The sequence below is a fragment of the Cervus canadensis genome, chromosome 1 (genome assembly GCF_019320065.1).
Source record: "Cervus canadensis isolate Bull #8, Minnesota chromosome 1, ASM1932006v1, whole genome shotgun sequence".
Classification (NCBI taxonomy): Eukaryota; Metazoa; Chordata; class Mammalia; order Artiodactyla; family Cervidae; genus Cervus; species Cervus canadensis.
This window is the reverse complement of record NC_057386.1, coordinates 9,977,819-9,997,267: the sequence shown is the minus strand read 5'-3', so window position 1 is coordinate 9,997,267 and position 19,449 is coordinate 9,977,819. Positions and strand designations below refer to the sequence as shown.

The 19,449-nt window shown below is 51.8% G+C and overlaps 1 protein-coding gene across 4 annotated transcripts in view; it reads left to right on the top strand.

The window, feature by feature from the left end:
* Positions 1-19,449, top strand: part of RBFOX3 (RNA binding fox-1 homolog 3) — a 430,522-nt gene that overhangs the window by 109,370 nt on the left and 301,703 nt on the right. For all 4 annotated transcript variants that reach the window (XM_043462469.1, XM_043462453.1, XM_043462461.1 and 1 more), the window contains one exon: positions 2,138-2,281. The gene's annotated coding sequence lies outside the window, so the exon portion shown is untranslated. The remainder of the gene's footprint in view (positions 1-2,137; positions 2,282-19,449) is intronic.

Sequence of the window (19,449 nt, the reverse complement as noted above, 5' to 3'; positions counted from 1 at the left end):
ACCTGGGAGAATCAGATCATGCACTTCTCTTTCCCCTTGAAAAGTGGCTTGTGGAGCTCAGGACTGTTCCCGGCCTCCTCCATGCCCAGGTCCTGGCTCCATGCCTGGCATGGATGGCCACTGGAAGGGGGGGGTGCCCAGGTGTTTCTCTGCAGTTGGCAGCACTCTGTGTGGTTGGCCCTGCCATTTGGGATGGAGCAGGTGTCTCTCTGCAGAAACTGGATTTTAAGGAAAGGAAAAAACTGACAATTTTTTCTTTATTATGTTTCAAAGCTCTGTTGTGGGATTTCTGGGGGCATGCCAATGGGAGTCTTTTCACTGGGGGCGGGAGTGGCAGAGCTGAACCATCCCCTGGCCAACATGACCTCACAAGCCCTTCCCAAAGCCAGTCTTTCCGGACTGATCAGGATGGATCCTCTAAATGGTTTCTGTGTCCTGTCTGCCTAATCGCACACTCACTGGGTTGAGATAAATTAAGCAAACAAAAGACTTCCAAGGCCCAGGTGCCTCCTACCCTCTACAAAACCCAACCAGCCACCACCAACAGAATAAACACAAACAACCAGATTCCTTCTGTTTTCCTGGGAATTCCTGCTCTAAAGACTGATACGAGACACTGTTCTAAGTAAATCTAAGAGTGTGAAACAGGAGAATAAAAGTTGGGGGTTGTTTATTCATTCGCTCGATGAATACTGAGTGAGCTCCAGCTTTGTGCTAGGCATGTTCCAGGCACTGGAGATATATTGAATAAAACAGATCAAGTGTCTGCCCGCAGGAAGTTAGCATTCCAGGTTGAGGGAGGGGAAAGAACGACCACAGGCAACAAGTGAATCTGTGTGACAGCGGATTCAATAATTTCTGGGAAAATTCATGGGGAAAAGGAGGAAGGGGTGCTAACGGGATGGTGGTTACTTCTGATGAGATGTATGGTTTCCAGATGACCTCTGTGGAGAAGTGTCATGTAATGGAATCCCTCGTGGGGGCAAACCCCAGTTTAGGTAGGCGAGTGCAGTCCGTGTAACAGCTGGTAGAAAGATGTGATGTGGGGTGGGGGCGGTGGGAGGGGGAGGCGTGCTTGAGTGTGGGGGCACAGCTGGGAGGCCTGGGGACTGCAGAGGGTGTGGGAGGCGGGGAGTGGGCATGGTCGGAGGAGGGGCCAGTGGTACAGCAGGAGGCTGCAGTAGCAAGGGTCCTGTGGGTAGAGGAGGATTTACCATGAAGTGATGCACCCATAGGGCTTCCCTGATAGTAGTAAAGAATCTGCCTGCGATGCAGGGGACCCTGGTTCAATTCCTGGGTCAGGAAGGTCCGCTAGAGAAGGGATAGGCTACCCACTGCAATATTCTTGGGCTTCTCTTGCGGCTCAACTGGTAAAGAATCTGCCTGCAATGCGGGAGACCTGGGTTTGATCCCTGGGTTGGGAAGATCCCTTGGAGAAGGGAAAGGCTACCCACTCCAGTATTCTGGCCTGGAGAATGCCATGGACTGTATAGTCTATGGGGTCCCAAAGAGTCAGACACAACTGAGCGACTTGCACTATGCACCCGTGGAACCCCGGGTAAGACCCTGCACCTTACTTTTGCATCCACCACCTTGTCTTATTTTCTTAGAAAAGGACACCCTCCCTCAAACCGTGTAAGCTTCAGAGTCCCCAAACCTGGACTGACCCGGTTTGCAGGCCATTGTAGCAAATCTGGGTGTTGCCTCCCAGTGAAACAGGACACCGTTGGGGGGATGCATCAGGAGAGTGAAGTCACCAGGGGAATCTGTTAGAACGAGAAGGACAAGGCAGTTGCTGGAGGTGGTGGTGTGGCCATGGGTCCTGAAATCTGAACTGGGTTGAGGCGGGGGGTGAGAGCAGGGGGGATGAGACCAAGTGGGGTGAGATGGGCACAGTGGGGTCAGAGAATCACGGGGGATTGCCGCAGGGCTCCACAGAAGACGTCCCACCCTGGGCAGCAGTCCGGCTCTAATGATTTGTTTTTCACAAGGTTCCCCTGATTCCCTGGTGGCAACAAACTGGCCTCAAAGCTGCTGTCTCTTCTCTTGTTTATTAACACCAGTGTTTGTTTTATATATTAAAAAAAGGGATGTTGGCTTCAAAGGCATTTACATTTTTCCTTTTCTTTTCCTTCAGGTTGGAAAGCTGCCTCTGAGACCCTGAATCTTTTCCTGCTGATACTCGCTCCTCCCCAGTAACCCTCCATCCCCAGGGGAGCCCCAGAAAGAACGCCAGGGGGCCTCCCTGCTGCCACAGAACCACCCCGCCCGCCACTCCCAGGTAAGGCCGCGCCTGCCCACCACCACGCCCATCCTCGGAGTTTGCATTTGTGATGGAAAAACATCTTCACGAGATTTTATTTTACGTGAGGGAACGACAGGGACCTTCTGCTGGCTCTAGTTTGCAGATTGTGGGGTCTTCTGTGTCTTCAGGGAGGAGGACGGGGAGAATTGCAGAACCTCAGGAATGCCTTCGGTGGGATTTTGTAAGGAGTGGCTGCTGAAACCCATCAGCCTGGTGGCGAGTGGTTATCCCAGGAAGGAGGGTGGTCAGGGCACTGGGTCCACCGTCTAGTGTCAGCACGAAATGCCATGGTGGCCAAGGTGGGAGTCTGACCCCTTTGCATGGTTCCCTGTCCTGTTGTGCATTTTCCCTTGCGGCCCGGGGATGGGCTCCGATGCCTTCATCTGGCTCTGGAGGGAACTCATGATTGCCCGGCTCCCTCCTCCAGTCGCTGGGCTGTAGGTTAACCCTGGCTTCACAGGTGTAGGGCCCATCCCCCACAAGACTGCCCCACTTTTAGCTGCAGGTCTCAAGGACATTTGCACTTCTGACCAAGTGGTTGCAAATTCACAGGTTTGCACAACTGCCTCAGTTTTGCTAGAACAACTTGCAGTACTCAAAGTGCTATGCTTTCCGTGAATCTTTGGAAGATAATTCTTGCTTGAAGCCTCCTTGAAGGAGGTTGCAGGGCCCAGCTGCCTCGCCTTTCTGTGGGTTTGAGAACCAGTATTCTAAAACAGTAAGTGCTTGGCGTCGTAGAAGCTGAAAGTACCAGACTGGCCAATCCCGATGGCTGGTCCGGGCATTTGGGGCTGGGTGGGCTGGCTACTCAAGCTCCTTTTCCACCCGGAGCTGTTTCTGGGTGCACATGCCCTTTCTGGACCCTTTGTGGCTTCTGAAGGTGTTCTTACAGTTGTGAAACAGGAAATGTGCATCAAGGCTCTTCTCCCTTCCAGTGGGGTGAAGTCCAGGTGAGAGATGCATCAAAGGGAAGACCCTGGTGTCCTGTTCGCCCTGAGTAGTGTGAGGCCTGCAGAGGAAACTGGGCTCTGTATCACCTTCTGATCACCTCCAGGTGGGGGGCGGGCCTCGTGACGGGAGAGGGCCAAGCACAGTCATCAGTGATCGGGGTGCTAGCTGCTGACCCCTGCACCCTCCCACCCAGCGGTGGTGCCCCCTGCTTTTCTCAATGGGATCCAGATGCAAGCTTCAGAGGGGGCTGCCAAACCTACTATCCGGGTGTTGCCCGTACATCCAGAGCTGAGGTCCAGAAAGAAAATGAAGGGTAGGGCAACAGGCATCTCAACTGGCTCCTCCCTCCCAGCGGCCCCCTCATCCATGACTTAGTCATGAGCAGCAGAAGCAGACATTTTGGAGAAAAGTCAACCCAGGAGAGGGAGGTTTGGGGAATAGCAGATGCTAACATAGGGCCCTGCAAATATACATCTTCCACGCCCTCTCACAGTGGAAGGTCTCCTGGAGAAAGTGCTCCCCAGGGGTGCTCTGGGATCAGTGATGCAGAGACTACAGGGAAGAGCCTTCGGCTCGGGTGAGCAGGCTGTTCCATTCTCGGTGGCACGCGGGACTGTTGAGTGTATCTCCTGGTCACTGCAGGTGTGTCCTTGATGGAGCCTGGAGGTCAAGTAGGGGCAGAAACGGTTGGCCCAGGGCACGGAGGGAAAGCTGTTTCCTTCCTAGCCATCGTTCCATCCCTGGCTCCCTTCTTCTGCCTTGGAAAGTATCCCATAAATTATAACCCATCCGGAGGCTCATCCTTTAAATAAGGATTTGATTTGGATTTTACTGTATAGTAAATTCTGAGTCCTTATTAAAAACATGGGTGGATATTAATCTGCCACAGAGTGAGATTTGTCTCTCACATGCAGGGGCACAGGCTGGGGCAGACGGGTGCTCCAGATCAATGGGGAGGGAACCCACCTGCCCACATGGGGGACGGACACTCGCTGCGGGCCTCACCCGCTCTTCTGTCCGTGACCCTCCGCTTTCTCTCTCCCGTCCCTGTCTTCACCCTTCTTGGACAGTCTGACTCCTTCCAAGGCCTGGTGCTGTGTGTTACGGTCGCTTACATGAACAGAGGGCGCAGCTGGCTGTTTCTTCTCCAGATGTTTTTTGGGGTGGGGGAGCATCTTTGTTCTGGAGATGAACAAAGTCTGACCTCTAACTCCTTGAGGGTTCTGACCTCTAGTCCCTTGAGGGGTGCTCCTAAAACCTGCAGGGGGCAGGGGAGAGTCCACACCAGGGTTTACTCTTTTCATCCAAGAAAGAGTGGCTTTGGGTTGGGCCAGTGGCACCTTTTCCAGCACAGGGGACAGTGTGTGACCGAAGCAGGGGCTGCCACACTCGTGTTGGGTCAGGCGTGGGTGTGTCGTGTCTGTGCAGCTGGCAGCTTGGGCTGTTTCCCACCCCCCCCAACAACATTAGAACCCATCTGTCTACCCCCGGCCCCCACCCCAGGGGATGGACCCCTGAGGGGCAACATGCGACTTCCCATAAATCATTCCCGAATGAGCGTGCTTCCTGCATCATCCATCACGCTCATCTCTTGTCTGCTTGTTTTTAAAAGCTGTTAAACTGGAATCCATCACATGGCACCCTCGGGGGGCCAAGCTGCAGCAAAGGCTGCCCGCATCAGCAATATTAATGCACACGGAGCTTTCTGGAGCATTGAGGTAAATGTCTCCCCAGTGGTGGGGAGACGGAGAGCGTGACTTTATCTAGTTACACCAGAAGCTAATGGGATGTTTCTCTGACACTTGCAGTTAATACATTCCTGCCACGCATGAGGAAGTCCCGGTGGCTGCTGGGTGGAACAGGTAATACCCACCTGAACGATGAGGCTGGTGTTTTTCCCTTCTTGTAGAATCACCTCTTATTTGCTTCTCATGTCTGATATTTTAATTCGAAGACTTTAGCTGAAGCCAGCCTTTGGAAAGACGAATCTTTCTAGAAATACCGGTGGTTGCTCTTCTATTGCTAAATGTATTTTGGAAAAGAAGATTTGGGAGGGTACTGAGATCAGCTTTAATCCTTGCTTCTGAACCTTCGCGGCTAGAACAAATTCTGGGGATATGCCCATGAGGGAGGGGGAGGAGTCTGGAACCCTCTCCTTATATACATTCTCTCTCTCTCTGTCCCCTTTCCTTTCCTCTAATTGCATGAGGAAGGCCTGGACCCTGTTTCTCTGTGGCTGGAATCTTCCAGGCTCTTTAACATTCACCTAATTGACTAGTGCTGGATTTCCTTCCAAGAGCTTCCCTGGGGGGCTCAGACAGTAAAGAATCTGCCTGCAATGCAGGAGACCTGGGTTCGATCCCTGGGTCACGAAGATTCCCTGGAGAAGGGAATGGCTGCCCACTCCAGTATTCTTGCCTGGAGAATTCAATAGAAAGAGGAGCCTGGCGGGCTACAGCCCACAGGGTCGCAGAGAGTTGGACACGAATGGGCGACAAACACACTTGCCTCCAAGAACCCCTCTGTCTGTCCCAGGCAGATGTCACAAACCTTGGTGGCACCGGTGATATTTTGTCCCATATGCTTTGGGCTTTTCCGCTATCCTTTTCTGTGCCTCGTGTTTCTCTGGTTGAAGGATGAAACTGCTTGTTGGCAGGGGTGGGCCGATATTTTTGGTTGGTGACCTCTGAGCTCTGGGAGTGAGCAGCCCAGGAGGCTGGGCGGGTGGCAGAGGGCGCTGTCAGAGCACCCCCTTCGCACCGGAGCTGTCCAATTAGAGCCCATTAGTCACTCAGTATGTTAAAGCATTAAGAACAATTAAGGGTGAGAAGAGTTTCCAGATGTAGCTTCAGCTCAGGGGCTGGAAGGGAAACACTGCTGGCCGCTCCCCAGATGGAAATAGTCTGAGAGGAGTGGCAGGCATCAGCAGCCGCTCCTAGAGCCCAGGGCTTTAGGGTGGGGAACCCACAGGGGGGCTCCTGATTCAGACACTCGGTGGGAGGCTCCTGGGGCTGCTGCAACAAAGAACCACAAACCAGCAGCCTTAAGACAACAGAGATTTATTCTCTCACAGCCCTGGGGCTGGAGGTCTGCAATCAAGGTGCCAGCAGGGCCCCATTTTCTCTCTCCAGATTCTGTGCTCGCTGCCTGTCCCGGTGTTGCTTGGCTGGCAGACACATTTGTTCTAGTCTCTGCCTCACCACATGGCTTCTCCCCTCGGCGTCTGTCTGTCCCTGTCTCTTGACACAGTGCGTTCCTGTGTGTGTGTATGTGTGTGCCCACATTTTCCCTCGCTTTTTGAAGACACCGGCTAAGGATTAGCATCCCTCACTCCCTCCCCTGTACTCCAGGAGGACCTCATCTTAACTTGATCACATTCGCAAAGACCCTAAGTCCAAATAAGGTCATTGTCACAGATATTTGGGGATAGGATTTCAAGATATCCTTTTTGGGGGACACCATTCTACCTACTGTATCCTCTAAGACTACTGGGGAGGAAGGTGAGCCTAGACACCTTTACTACTTGTTCCTTACCCCCAGAAGTACTGTCATTGGTTCATTTTAAAGACAATGATAAGAATGTACCCATGGGCCAATTAAGAACTGAAGGCCAGAGCCCTCAAGCTATAAGAGGGACTTCTTGAAAACCCCAGCCCAAGGTCATAGGTCATCTGTCATTCAAGAGGCAGCTGCAGCACCAGGAGCTTTTGCCTGAGATCCTTTCTGTGTCACCCCCTTGCTACCAATCCCACTGTTAAGACTGGTCTTAAGAACAAACCAAGCATGAAAGAGACAGACCTCAAATCTAAACCTAAAAGTAAGCAGTCCTTGCCGCATGTCTTGGGAGCTATTTCAGAGCCTGGCCAGTGAGGGTCTCCTAGAGGCTCCGGAGGCCTGAAGGAAGAGATTACAAGAGGAAGTGGGAGCCAGGCTTGGCAAGGTGAGGGAGAGAGGTCTCGAGGAAAGGAGGGGGTCAGGCACTTAGGAGCTCTGGGGGTTAAAAATGTGGAGGCTCTGAAGGCTGGAGAGCCCAGAGGATGAAATGTGGGAGTGGGAATCCAGAACTGGGGGAGGTTGGTAGAGAGAGGAATGAACATTCCAGGGGGCAAGGAGGAGTTGAGCCTGGAAACAGCCTGGTACCCGCTGCATTGAAGTCTGTGGATACAAAAGTCCAGGGTGGGTGAGACAGCCTCCTGGGATTCCCAGTCCTCCTCGTGTGCACATGGTCAACCTTCCTGAGAGCTTATGGGCCGTCAGTAACAGGGCTGTAAATGACTGTCACCACTGACAGCAGCAGGCAGGGGCATGGAGGGGAGAGCGGGACAAGCGTCACACTCAGTGTGATGTGCTGACACACATGTGCACTTGTCACATTCAGTCCCAGTAAAGAGCTTGGGACTTAAAGGAGAAGTCCTGGGCAGAGAGGCGTGAGAAGTTCTACATGGATTTATACAAACCCGCTGATTCTAGACTCAAAATGGTCTACTGGGGGCCATGAGGGTTTGTGAGCCAGCCTCACGCAGAAGTTGATGTGTGCTTCCTGGTCCCGCTGCCAGGCAGGTACCCGGGCTATGCCCTTGGATCGGATCCCATAGAACCCTCACTTTGTTCTGTGTTGACACATGGGCTGATGGTGAGCTCCACTCAAAGGGCAAACAGACGAGCGGGGATTTTTATGGATTGAGAGAAAATTATTATTTTTTTATCCGATTTGCAAGGATACATTAAGTATTCCCAGGCCTGGTGCTTTCAAAGACATCTGTGTTCTGAAGGGCAAAGAAAAGAAAGGGAGTGTCAGCAAATGCCTCAGGAAGAAAAATTAATTTAGAAGTAGAGGTTGAGACAAGCTTAACTTCAGTGGTGCATGTGTCTCTGTGTGTGTAGGGGAGAAAACATGGAGGCAGAATAGAATCATTTTTCTCTTTTTTCTTTGAGGTGGGAGAGGAGGTAGCACATGGACAGATGGTGTTTTTGAGTGACCTTGTGTCGCTGAGTGTGGCTGAGTAACGGCTGGAACTGTAGGAAGCTCGCAGGGTGTGGCCACCTGCAGCTACCAGTGGGGGTTCACCAGGATGCCAGCATTCCGGAAGGACCTGCAAGCAATCAGATGACAAACCCAAGTTCAATGAAGATCAAACAACACACTCAGAACACAACCTCTTGTGGGAGACATCCGTGGGCCTGGAGTCTCTAAAGCAGGACTTAGAGCTTGGAGACTGGTCCAGCTGAAAAGCTGGGTGACACGTGTTTGCAGGTATCTTATCCAAGGTTCTCATCTCTAGATTGACATGTGTCATCTCTGTTAATCCTCACAATAACCCTCTAAGCTAGGTCTCCTGAGGAAACTGAGCCATACAGGAATGGTGAGCACAGGGCTGTCCCGAATTTGAACCCACAGCTGCTGCCTGGTGACAACCCTGGGTCAGGACCCACGTCTCTATGATCCAAATTGTGCATGCGTGCTCAGTTGCTCAGTTGCTCAGTCGTGTCTGACTCTCTTCGACCCCATGGACTGTAGCCCTCGTCTCCTCTGTTTGTGTTTTTTTCTGGGCAAGAATACTGGAATAGGTTGCCATTTCCTACTCCAGGGGACCTTCCCAATCCAGGGATTGAACCTGCATCTCTTGCATCTCCTGCACTGGCAGGGGGCTTCTTCACCACTGTGCCGCTTGGGAAGCCCACGAACCAAATCAGAGCCAGGGCCTACCTGTGAGCTGCTGCTGATTCCAGCAAGATGAGGACAGAAATTGAGAGTGTTCATTTAGAACCTTTCACAGTCAAAGTGAAAGAGCAATTTTCTGTCTACTTTTGTGTCTACTGAATCTAATAATAAGAAATCAGGCTTTGTATTTTGTAAGTCTTTTTATTCCACTTTTCCAATAATCCCATGCTTGTAGCTTAAAAAAAAAATGTGGATCTGCAAATAAATTTGAAGTAGAACAGTGAAGCCTTTGCCACAGATAGTTTGAGAAGCCCAGATGCAGGGGATACAAAGTCAGATCACAAAACTGGTGAACTTTGAATAAGCTCTGTGGTTGACCTGGTTTGGGAATGTGGTCATGTGTGAGGGTATGTTCGTTTACTTGGGCTGCCATGACAGAGCTCCCAGACTGAATGGTGAACAGGAATTTTCTTTCTCACAGTTCTGGAGGCTGGAAGTCCGTCTAGGGTCAAGGTGTGAACAGGGTTGGTTTCTTCTGAGGCCTCTTTCTTTGGCTTGTAGATGGCCATCTTTTTCCGCATCCTCACATGGTCGTCCCTCTATGTGTCCAGGTCTTAACCTCTTTTTCTCGCATGGAGATAGTCAGATTGGATTAAGGCCCACTCGTATGACTGCATTTAAACTTACAGGCTTCTCAAGTGGCACAATGGTAAAGAATCCGTCTGCAATGCAGGAGATGCAAGAGACGTGGGTTCGATGCCTAGGTCAGGAAGATCCACTGGAGGAGGAAATGGCAACCCACTCCAGTATTCTTGTCTGAGAAATCACATGGACAGAGGAGCCTGGTGGGCTACAGTCCACGGGGTCTGAAAAGAGTTGGACATGACTGAGCATGCACGGAGCCAATGACCCTTTAAAACTCTCTCTAAATACAGTCATACTCAGAGATACTGGGGGTTAGGGCTTCAACTTAATGAATTTGGAGGGGACACAAGTCAGCCCATAACAGAAGGGGATGTGAGAATTCTCTGCACTATTTTTGCAGTTTCTTCAAGTCTTAAATTATTTCAAAATAACAAGTTTTTTTTCAAGGATGACACTCACCTCCCCCAAAACAGCATGGCCACTGTAGTTTGCTTGGCAAGATCCCAGCAGGCATCCATCATTCCAGGTTTTGGGGGACGATACCAGGAGGGATGCCAAGTTGGCATGACCCAGGCCCTGCCTCTCTCTGCTGTCTGCCCTCTGGTTCCATCCCTCCAAGTCCACAGAGGGCAATCGGAAGGTACATGAAACAGACACTGCAGCTGCCTTTCTACATTCTCTGTCTATGGAAGCTCCTCTTGGGTCCCTCCCTCTTTGGGGTTTCTTTTTTTTTAAATTTATTTATTTTTTAATTGAAGGATAATTGCTTTACAGAATTTTGTTGTTTTCTGTCAAACCTCGACATGCATCAGCCATAGGTATACATATATCCCCTCCCTCCTGAACCTCCCTCCCATCTCCCTCCCCATCCCACCCCTCTAGGTTGATACAAAGCCCCTGTTTGAGTTTCCTGAGACATACGGCAAGTTCCCATTGGTTCTTTATTTTACATATGATAAGGCAAGTTTCCATGTTACTCTGTCCATACATCTCACCCCCTCCTCCCCTCTCCCCGTGTCCATAAGTCTGTTCTCTATGTCAGTTTCTCCATTGCTTCCCTGCAAATAAAGTCTTTGGTACCATCTTTCTAGACTCTGTATATATACATTAGTATAGGATATTTACTTTTCTGTTTCTCTCTTGGGTTTCTTAAGGGCGCAGACTTCTGCTGCTTCTGTGTTCTTCCCACAGCCTCGCACCTAGTAGGATTCCATAAAAGACTTCCCACAGAATGTCTTGATATAAACACCCTTGAAACACACTCCCTTCTCCCTGGGAAGCGTTGACTCACTGGTCACCCCAGGTGTAATGTAGGAGTAATCTGCTCTGTCGTAGACCCTGCTGAGGGGATGGGAGCACATTACTCACTCAACAGCATTTACAGAGTAAGGCGTGTTGTCACTAGGAAGAATTTTCAGATCCCGATTATCCGCTCTACAGTGTATTCAGTTGAGAGGCTGTAGGTTTGTGTATCTTAATCTCTGTTGTGCTGTTTGCAGCTAAGGAAACAGATGCCTGCACACCCGAGTGTTAGGTAACCTGGACAACCAGGACAAATGTCCCCTGTACCTGACATGACCAGAGGTCATGAGAGAATGTTTTCTCTCATTTGTGAGCCAGAATGTCATTGGATTGGTCACTGTTCTAGACCATTCTGCTGCTCTAAAAGTTCCCAAGGCAAGAGTGTAAGGACTTTTTAGTTATTTAGTACTTCACGTAGACCCATACATTCTTTGCAAAAATGCTTTGCTCTCGGTCCCCAGGGCATACATGGAGCATTTTACTCTGACCCCACTTTCCAGGAGCTCAGATATCTGGCAGGCCACTCCAGTGGGAGACTACTCATCCCACCGGCCTCCAGAACAAGGCATGCATGGGCCCAGGACCCGCCTCCACTGGCAGCTGGGAACGCTGAGGCATTTTCGCTGAGGCAGGTACAAGCCTTATTTTATCGTCTATGGAGAAATTAATTTGACTGATTTTTTTCTCCTTTTCTGAGTCTAAAGGAAGGCCTGGTTATAATTTCTTTAACATGAGAGTACATCCCAGAGGTAGAGCTTGCACCTGCACGGAGTAAGCTGTGCTCTGGAAAGGGGAGATTAAATGGCTTGTCTTGGATGATAGAGGGCACACAGCATTTCACTGGAGGTATGATTTTTTTCCTCTGAAGACTCCAAAAGGGTAGAAATATTAAACCTGCACCCCTGAAAGACTGGATGTCTGTTGCCAGAAGGGGTCCAAGGAAACCTGACATCTCTTTGATGTCTTATTTGTTATCTTAAAAATTCATGCAGATCTTCCATCTCTTCCACAATATGCTCTTGCTCGTTGTAACATAACAGTACCATTTCTCCAAAATACTTCGGCTGAAACGCTTTAGAAATGCTGTGCATGCTTACTCAGCTGTCCCGTCTCATCACCATGATTCCTTGAGTGCCTTAAGGGGGTGGTTAGGGGTGGGTCCCTGGTTTGAGAAGCTTGGTGAGGATGTGGGGGAGGGTTTCTAACATGAGATGCACATGTGTACTGGGGGTTGGTGGATTGGATTAGATGTATTTTAATGGCATAACCTGTAAAATTGGATAAGACCCTTCATACAATGCTATGACATTTCATATAGGGGTCCTAGTGGCCTAGAGATGAGCTGTTCAGTGAAGATACTCCACCCCCATCAGCTTGCCAATTTCTGGTAACAATCTCCACTCTTTCTTCTCTGTGTGGGCAGGGTAATGTATCAGAGATACCCCTGTTGGCCATTGGAGGTGGGATGATGTCTCAAGCTGGTGATATCCATGTGTGTGTTAGTTGCTTAGTCGTGTCTGACTCTTTGTGACCCACAGACTGTAGCCCGCCAGACTCCTCTGTCCATGGAATTCTCCAGGCAAGAAAACTGGAGTGGGTTGCCATTCTCTTCTCCAGGGGATCTTCCTGGCCCAGGAATCGGACCTGGGTCTCCTGCATTGCAGGTGACATCCATAGTTAGGATGAAATCCAAATGTGTACGTATTCATTCTCCAACATTTTTGGAGCACATTAAGGGCAGAAAATGACCTGGTGCTGTGGGTCCTGAGCTAAGCATAGGATGGTACAAGGAGTGATAAAATAGACAGCCTATGGTCAGCAGGAGAACCCACATACGTGTGTGAAATTCTCACACTGGGCTCTTATTTAATCCTCAGAGCACTCTGTGAGATGTGTATTTCTGTGGGAGGAGCCCGGCTCTGGAAGTGCACTCAGTAAGCAGAGGACCTTGACTGTCTTTCCCTGCTTCACACATCTTCTCCTGACTCTGGCTCAGCAAACTGCCCTTCCCCTGGCATGTAACATTCCTTGCCTTACATTATGTCTCCCTGCTGGAGTCCCACCATGAGGGTCTGGGCCCTGGAAAGGAATCTGCTTCCTGAGGACACAGATCCAGCTGTGTTCAGCTGTGGGTGTAAGGGGATGTCCAATGTGGCAGGTTCCATGCAGCCTCTAGTGTGCTTGGGGAAGGATCAGACCCAAAACCCACACTTGCAGCAGAGATCTTGGGAGTGCAAGCAGCGGCATCGGTCCTTCCAATGAATATTCATGGTTGATTTCCTTTAGGAGTGACTGGTTTGATCTCCTTGCATTTCAAGGGATTCTCAAGAGTCTTCTCCAGCCCCACGATTTGAGAGCAACAATTCTTTGATGGTGAACCGTCTTTATGGACCAACACACACATCTATACGTGACTACAGGAAAAACCTTAGCTTTGACTATAGGGGTCTTTGTCGGCAAAGCAATGCCTCTGCTCTTCAATATGCTGTCTAGGTTTGTCATAATTTTCCTTCCAAGGAACAATATATCCATCTATCAATCATGCATGTATTTATCCATCCATCCATGTATCTATTGTCCATCTATGTGTATGTACATTACCTATTATTGTCCATCCGTATCTTCCCACTCACCTCCTCTCTGGAAATCATTGCTTATTATTATCACTGCCAAGTTTATTTTTAAGCTTTTTCCTCTTTTGATCTTATAAGGGTGGGAGTGTTTCCTTGCCCTGCTGTCTTTCATGCTTAAGTGGGGCCTTCTATCACCTCTCAGGCCTCAGCTAACTAAGGAGGCTGTGAGGCAGGAAATAAGCACTGGGGGGAGGCAGTTGGTGAGGAAAGCCAGGCAGAAGGCAGAAGGGAAATGTGGAAATGTGCCCGAGGAGCCTCCTGGAATGATGATCAGGACTGACGTGCGACACATGGCATCTGGCTGTGACGTCCACGGCCGTCAACATCCAGCCCCTGACCTGTCCTGTCCCGCCTGGCCCATCCCTCCCTCCTCACTGTCCCACCAACATGCTGCCTCTTTGTTCTTATCCTCCCTGCCCTGCCCCTCCTCACAGCTGGTAAACGTCCAGCTCCTCCGCCGGGCCAAGGGTTATGGTTGTCATCTTGAGGCTTTCTGGGCTCAGGGTGGGGCCACTGTGCCACATCTGGAGACATCTTTGATTGTCACCACTGGGAGATGCTACCAGCATCTTCTGGACAGAGGCCAGAAAAGCCTCCAGTGCACACAGCGGCTCCCACCAACAGAGAATGACCCGGGCCCATATGTCCCGAGTTGGGGTTAAGAAACTGGTCAGATCAGGGCTCCTGGGCCTGGACGTAGTGCCCAGGTTTGGTGCGATCATCGTCCCCAGTGTCCCCCAGGGCACCTGCCCTGGGGACATCCTGCATCTCCACATGGAAGGGACACAGACTGAGAGGTGCCGTGGGGGAAGCTGCAGGCTCTGGGCAGGGAGGCGGCACAACTCCCTGTCCCTGGTGCTGGCAAAGGACCTCCTCCGGGGCCCAAGTCCGGGGTCCTGAGAGGGGAGACAGGCCATGCTCGCCAGAGCTGAGGAGAAATCAGAGGCTGGGGGAGCCCAATGGGAGCGGCCCAGTCTGAAAAGGAAGACACTTCCTGGGGACCCTGCTCAAGGTCTCTACCCTGGGCACTCACAGAGTGCTCAGTGGAGAGAAACACGGAATTCTGAACAGAGACAATGACAAGCCCAGTGGAAGTGGAGCCTGAAACACCGCATACAGCTCCCGGAACCTGGCATGAAGCAGGTCGGGGGTAACACTCCCCTTGATGCTGACCACTCGGGCCACGGGGCCAGTGGAGTGTAGCTCAGTGGACAGGTGCACACAGGTCTCACTGCCCACCTTGGCAGATGGGGAGCCGTCAGGGGTAGAAGTTCATGGATTTTTTTAAAACCTTTCTATTTCGGGCAGGCAGGGCAGAAAGTGGGGACAGGAGCCCTGAGCACCAGCATCCAAACGGAACATGCTCCATGGACATCACGTGGCCGTGGCCAAACACCCCATGTGTGTTCACAGGCCCTTCCTAAAGGAAGAACAATTGAAAAGGTGCTTGGAGCCTGCGCAGGGTTTTCTGCCCTTCCCCCCCTTCCTCCTCTCCCCCACCCCCGCCCCAGCTCTTTATTTTCTGCCCTCACCAGAAGTTTCCTACTTTGGGGAACTAGAGCAAGCAGATGGGGAAACACGACCCGCCGGCCTCTCCTCACCACCTCATGTAGCCACATGCTTCCCCCCATCACTGTGGGAGTGAGGGCAGCCCCGTGCCGGGGCCATAGGTGACAACGATGCTATACTGATGGAGGTCGCTGCCAGCGGTGGGTTGAGTCCTTCTTCCACCTGATGCCCAGGTGAGAGGAGCCTGGACCTTGCTCATTGGACACACAGACGCCCCTCCTTCAGTCATCTGAACTGACCACTCAAACAAGTCCCTGGACCCCGCAGCAACACCTGCTACTTGGGAGGAAAAAAAGCAAACTTGCTTGCTCTCTTCAGGGTGTGTATAGAGGGGTGTGTGTGTGGGGGGGAGCGGTGAGGGAGGAGTCTCAGGAAAATACACATTTCTCCTTATGTAACAGGCTGATACTCCAAGCCACCTTCTGGAAGCACTGGGGCCCTGGGATTTCACACTTTGGCTGAGAGTCGCTGTTGACAGGGTCTTGAATCGCTGTGGCCTGCCCTCCCAGGGGGGAGCAGCGTGGGTCTGTGCTCCTTTGGGAGGACGAGGCTTTGTGGTAGGAAGCACCATGCCCCCTGGCCCCTCGACTATTCGAGATCACTGCGGTCTGGGGACATGTCAATCAAACTGTGGTCTATGGGGGAGTGAAGCCCAGGGCCCCAGGCTGGGGGATGGAGACTGGGCACCAGGGGGAGGTCTAGTCTGACACCTGAGAGCAAGAAAAGCTGGTCCCAGCATCATGGGCCACAATACACACCCACAGAGGAGGCCAGCCTGGGGGCCATGAATGTACTGTAGAGTGTCTCCCCATAAGTATGTGGGGAGGTGGGGAATCTTCTGGACCACCCTCCAAGTTTGGAAATGGGGCAGAATTCTGGGCTGAAAGATGTAGCTGGGTTATTCCTGGGAGGTGTGGGGCACCCAGAACCTTCGCTCAGAGAGAAGTCCGCCATGCAGATGCCCCCCACCCCCCAGATGGAGAAGGAGAGCTCAAAGGAACACCTGGTGTCTGTAGGCATTCTGTCCAGGTAACCTAATCCTTGCTGCACAGAACCAGTGACCCAGTGTCCACTCCCAGGTGTGTGGATGAAAGCCTGGGGAAACTGGAGCCCTGGTGTCCACTGAGGGACTCCTTAACCTCTTTCCTGGCTGTGGGTCCAGGGCAGGTCCTGGAGAGGCCGTGTGGCCCAGGTGGAACCTCCAGGGAGGTGCCGGCCTCTGCCTGGCGAAGGCACCAACCTCCTATTTATCATGCAGGGAGTGTTGTGTTTGGAGAAACTTAGATGTATTTTTGCATGTGTGTGTGAGTGTGTGTGTGTGCTTGCATGTAAATGTGGGTAGGTGCTGTCCTGATTGATGGCAATTAGCATTTTCTAACGGGAACAGATGTTCGGACTGCCAGGAGGCTGGTACCTAACGCCCACGCCGCCATCTGCTCGCCGGGCGGGCAGGGCCAGAGGAAGCGCCCGGCCTGCGGCCGTGCCATCCTCGCTGTGTGCGCTGGGCAGAGTCGCGCGGGATTGTTTCTGGAGGGAAGAGAAATAATAATAAAGATGTTTTCAGGGTTATAAATAGTTCGTGCTGTTTATTATGGGATGGAGCGCTCTCCCTGACAAGCAGCTCCAGTGTCTGCATGGCCAGAACAAAGGGAAGCGGGAAGGGAAGGCACCCTGTGTCTGGGGGGGTAGGGGGTGGCCTTGAGAGGCTTCTGCTGATCACGGTGTGCTGAATCTTCTTGGTTCAGAGGGTGGAGGTGATGGGGAAGGAGGATGAGAGAGAAGGACGTCAGGGAGGGTTCCTCTCTCGGCTTGCTCAGGAGCAAGAGACCCTGGGGTCTCCAGGGAGGCACGGTCGTCCGTCGGTGGTGGGTGGATGGGTGGTTGGGGAGGGGCTCGGGGCTGGGCCACACCTAGTTTCTCCCTCTCGCTGACCCTGTAGCCTCAGCATGGCTGAGCCCCGTGCTCTTCTCCTGTGAACTCGGGGTAGCAATCCCCCGGGCTTCTGTGAGCTGTGGGGGTGAGTCACACACAGGGCAGGCTGGGGGCCAACTGACTCTGGCTTGCGTTGTGCACAGCTGTTCTGGGGACCAGGGCAGACCCCAGCATCAGCGTGCCTGGCTGCTAGCCCTCCTCACCTCTAACCCTAACCAAAACGGATCTTACTGCTTTTTCAGAAACATTCTCTCTGTTTTTTTTTTTTCTTTCTCTCTCTCTTTTTTGGCTTCTTGAAACAAAACAGTTTGTTTGTTTGCTTGCTATAAAAAGAGTTGCCTCCTTCCCTTCATCCCTTCCTCCTACTCCCTTAGCGAAGTAACCAGCTTGCGTGGCCCCACCTCCAGCGTCTGCACGGGAACAGCTCCTCCTGCAGGCAGATGTCTGTGGGGGATCTGTTGCCTGTCTTCCAGCCGCCCTGACAGATGTACCGGGCTCTGATTGGGGGCCCGGTGCCCGGCAGCTTCTGCTGAGGGCCAAGGTCCCCGCTCTGCCAGGCTCATCTGTGCCCCTTCTCGTGGGCTCATGCTGGGTCTTGGTGGGCATCTTCCCCACATCGGTGAGTCCAGGGCGTGATGCATTGGGCAGGCTGGCTCCCTTCTTCTCCAGGCCACCGCTAACATTTCCCTGGTAATTTGCCCACTGCTTTGGAAATGCTTTGGAGGAGAGGAAGCACGCTGGTTTCCGTGGTGGCAAAGGGAAAGGGAAGGTTTCGTGATGTGTCACCGTCTTGTAGAGACCCCACTGCAGAGCAAAGGGGTGGCGGGCCCTCCTGCACATCTCCGTCTGGATTTCCTGGTCTGGGTCCAGAGAAGCTGCAGTAAAGTTCCTGCGATGGGTGGCTGCCGGGGCCTCAGGGTTAAACCCAGGAGGACTTAGTTTTTGTAGAGCAGCACTATGAAAATTTGGTGCTACCGATGATGGTGGCATGGCAGTGATGATGTTGGTGGGGGTGGGGGTGGAGATGGTGGTGGTGAAAGCAATAGCAAAATAACAAGAGAGGCTTCTCCCTGCCTCCTTCCCTTCATCTGGGGGTGGGTATGGCTGAGTCCCTCCAGAAGAAGTGGAGGTTAGACGACCCCTACACTCAGGCTGGTGAAATTCTGTGGGAGTTTTCAAGAGGGCAGCCAGTGGGGCAGGTCTTGGCCTTACCATAGAAACAAAGCCTCCTTCCATGATCCCACCTCCTACATATATTACTCTGTGTCTGAGTTTTCACTCTGTATTGATATCCTGCTGCTTCCACTCCAGAAACCGTTTTGGACTTGACAACGCTATTGACGTGGGGCCGGGGTAAGCTCTGTAGTGGGGGCTGTCCTGGTGACTATAGGATGTTGAGCAGCCTCTCTCGCCCCCACCCCTGCACCCACGAGGTGCCATAGTGCCTCTCCCACTGGGTGTGACAACATGTCTCCAGACGTGGCCCCAGGATTGGGGGTCAGATTTGCCCCTGGCTGAGAACCGACGTTAATCTACTTTCAAGTGACTCCATTCCTGACTCTGTTTCTAATGTTTGAGGGCTTACTCTGCATCAGACACCTTATTTGCCTTTCTAATCATTGACTCTTTGTAGCAGCATCATGGGCAGTGGTTGCTAGGATTTGTGCCCCACAGAGAGAACCCTGTGGTTCAGAGAGGTCTGGGAACTCGCCCAGTCACATGGCTGGTAACTGGTGGAGCTGGGTTTTGGGATCAGATGCACCATCTACTCATCTCTGATTACTGATGTGCCTCCATGTGGTGGGTACCCTTCTAGGAGCTTGGGACCCACCTGTAGATAAGGAGGCAGAAATCTCTGCCTTCACAGAACATGCATTCTGGAAAAGGAAGACAAGTAATAAGCATAATCAGTAAATTATCTGGACGGGTAGCAAGCCAGGTATTCATTTCTGAAGGTTAGCATCACAAATTTCCACTATCTGGCGGCTTAACACAATAGGAATATATCATCTCACAGTTCTGGAGGCCAGGAGGCCGAGATCAAGGTGTCGCAGGATTGGTTCCTTCTGGAGTCTCTGAGGGAGGGTCTATTCCAGGTCCCTCTCCCAGCTTCTGGTGGATCTGGGCATCCCTGGGCTTGTAGCTGCATCATTCCTCTCTCTGCCTCTGTCTTCCCTGTGTCCAAACCTCCCTCCCCATCCTCTTATAAAGACATCAGTCATTCATCTCGAGACTCTTAACTGATGATGTTGGCATAGACCCCACACCCAAATTAGGCTACTCCTTGTCTCTGTGGGTTTGCCTATTCTGGACATTCCTTATAACTGGCATCAAATCTGGCCTTTCATAGCACATACCAGTACTTCATTCCGCTTCGTGACTGAGTCGGATTCCACTGGCTGGATGGACCACATTGTGTTGATCCGTTTGTCTGTTGATGGACAGTTGGC